Source organism: Moschus berezovskii, chromosome 16 (assembly GCF_049115385.1).
Source record: "Moschus berezovskii isolate FMDL1 chromosome 16, NW_MosBer_1.0, whole genome shotgun sequence".
Lineage (NCBI taxonomy): Eukaryota > Metazoa > Chordata > Mammalia > Artiodactyla > Moschidae > Moschus > Moschus berezovskii.
The window spans coordinates 50554917-50558032 of NC_142475.1; the positions used below are offsets into that span (position 1 = coordinate 50554917).

At 41.3% G+C, this 3116-nt stretch overlaps 1 non-coding gene across 1 annotated transcript; it reads left to right on the forward strand.

Moving 5' to 3' along the window:
* The first annotated feature begins 2273 nt into the window (after positions 1-2273).
* Positions 2274-2346, forward strand: TRNAM-CAU (transfer RNA methionine (anticodon CAU)). Its single transcript has one exon. It is a non-coding gene; the product is annotated as a tRNA-Met (tRNA).
* The last annotated feature ends 770 nt before the right edge of the window (positions 2347-3116 follow it).

Below are 3116 nucleotides of genomic sequence, written 5' to 3' on the forward strand. Positions count from 1 at the left end.
TCAGAACTCTTTTTTTTTTTTTAATTTATTTTTTAATAGAAGAATAATTGCTTTCACAGAACTTTGTTGTTTTCTGTCAAACATCAACATGAATCAGCCATAGGTGGACATATGTCCCCTCCTCTTTCACCTCCCTCCCATCTCCTCCCCATCCCACCCCTCTAGGTTGATACAGAGCCCCTGTTTGAGTTCCCTGAGACATACAGCATTCCCATTGGCTATCCCTTTCACACATGGTAATGTAAGTTTCCATGTTACTCTCTCCATACATCTTACCCCCTCTTCCTCTCTCCACAAGCCCATAAGTCTCTATGTTTCTCCATTGTTTTTCAGAGCTCTTGAAAGGATTATTGTGAGTTAATATGGAACTCAAATCTTAAAAAAGATGGCTCTGCTAGCTGCTGATTAAAAGTCGAACAATTAATGCTCTGTTTCCTAAAGTGAAACTGTAACCTTGAAGAGGTGTTCAGTTCAGTTCAGTTCAGTTCAGTCGCTCAGTTGTGTCCGACTCTCCGCGACCCCATGAACCACAGCACGCCAGGCCTCCCTGTCCATCACCAACTCCCGGAGTACACTAAAACTCATGCCCATCGAGTCAGTGATGCCATCCAGCCATCTCATTCTCTGTCGTCCCCTTCTCCTCCCACCCCCAATCCCTCCTAGCATCAGACTCTTTTCCAGTGAGTCAACTCATCGCATGAGGTGGCCAAAGTATTGCAGTTTCAGCTTCAGCATAAGTCCTTCCAATGAACACCCAGGATTGATCTCCTTTAGAATGGACTGGTTGGATCTCCTTGCAGTACAAGGTACTCTCAAGAGTCTTCTCCAGCACCACAGTTCAAAAGCATCAATTCTTCGGCAATCAGCTTTCTTCACAGTCCAACTCTCACATCCATACATGACCACGGGAAAAACCATAGCCTTGACTAGACGGACCGTGGTTGGCAAAGTAATGTCTCTGCTATCTAGGCTGGTCATAACTTTCCTTCCAAGGAGTAAGCGTCTTTTAATTTCATGGCTGCAATCAGCATCCGCAGTGATTTTGGAGCCCAAAATAATAAAGTCTGACACTGTTTCCACTGTTTTTCCATCTATTTCCCATGAAGTGATGGGACCAGATGCCATGATCTTCGTTTTCTGAACGTTGAGCTTCAAGCCAACATTTTCACTCTCTTCTTTCACTTTCATCAAGAGGCCTTTGAGTTCCTCTTCACTTTCTGCCATGAGGGTGGTGTCATCTGCATATCTGAGGTTATTGATATTTCTGCCAGCAATCTTGATTCCAGCTTGTGCCTCTTCCAGCCCAGCGTTCCTCATGATGTACTCTGCATATAAGTTAAATAAGCAGGGTGACAATATACAACCTTGACGTACTCCTTTTCCTATTTGGAACCAGAAATCACCTTATGTGACCTGCTTGGAATGGCATGGTTGTTCAGCTAGAACCATGGTAGCAATTCATGTTACAGGTCTTCAAGAAAATGCTGTTGTTTGCCGAAACAAAATGCAACTATATTCTTCTCAGTTAAACTATGTTAAATATCAGGATAATAAGCAACATTTTGCAATCCACCCTCTTCCAAAATATTCCTACCATTTCCTTCATCCTTTCCTGGATCTTTAAGGGCAAGGAGCTTAATAGAAGAGAAAGTGAAAGTGAAAGTCACTCAGTCATGTCTGACTTTTTGCAACCAAATGGACTATGCAGTCCATGGAATTTTCTAGGCCAGAATACTGAAGTGGCTAGCCTTTTTTCCTAACCCGGGGAGTGAACCCAGGTCTCCCACACTGCAGTCAGATTCTTTACCAGCTAAGCCACAGCAGAAGCCCTAACATAAGAGGGGGGGTCACATAAAGAGAGGGCTTCCCAGGTGGCTCAGTGGTAAAGAATGCTCCTGCATTGGCCACAGGAGACACAGGTTCAATCCCTGGGTCAGGAAGATCCCTTGCAGGAGGAAATGACAACCCACTTCAGTTACTTGCCTGGAGAATTCCAAGCAGGTCACCATCCGTAGGGTCCAAAGAGTTGGACTCAACTGAGCACACATATAAAAACACTGGTTAACTTTATCTTGGTATATTGTGTCTCTACACTAGAAAATTCTGTATAATTAAAGCAGCTTCAATTTTGAAAGACAGTTTGAACCAATTGTTGAAATGTACTTTGAAAGCAATAAAAAACATTGATGATACTAATATTCTACCAGTTTTCAGGCTTCAAAGGAAAATGCCTGTTTGTGAGGAGTATCCGTAGAGTGCTACCTTTCTAACTTGCCTCCTTAGCGCAGTAGGCAGCGCATCAGTCTCATAATCTGAAGGTCCTGAGTTCAAACTTCAGAGGGGACAGTTGTGTTTTGCCTTCATCACTTCCTAAGAGAATTTTCAGAATGATTTCTTTCAGCGATTTTACAATCCTCTTAGTAATTTTACTTGTTTTGACAAATATTAGTTAATAATATTGAAAATGAAAGTGAAGAGGTAGCCAATATCAAAGAAGAAGCCAACTGAATGGTGCCATTATAATATCACTAGGTTTCAAAATTTATGTCATACATTTCATTAAAGACATCATCTCATAAAGAAAATGCTCCATGGATTGAGATTATAAAATAAATATTGGACATAAAACTAAATATCTTTTATAAGAGAAACTGGTTGTAAAGCAAGATAAATATACATTAAAAAAAAAAAATCTTTCTAAGAAAAGCCTGTGGAGGGAGTGCATTCCTTTGACACCAGGAAGGGTACTAGTATAGAAACGTGTGTGGGTATTTTAAGGGAATGTTTTTGAACCTTAAGGAACACATACTGACCAAGAAGACATCTGTATGTACGTGTCTTTATGGGTGTTTGAGAGAGTGGGAGAGCAGGCAGAGACCTGGTAGGGTTCAATGTGCATTCAATTTCAAACACAGAAACTGGGCCAAGTAGTCAGTATGCTTAGATGTACATTAGGATTAGCATAAGCAATCATTCTCAGGCTTTTAAGAAATGGAGCTGTCTTTAAAAAGGGACGTTGGGCAATCAGTAAAAATAATCAAAGGAATGTGCAAAGGCTTCCTCTCTATCCCGACACTTTCACCCAATCATCAGGCATTCTTTTTGCCTCAGTTACT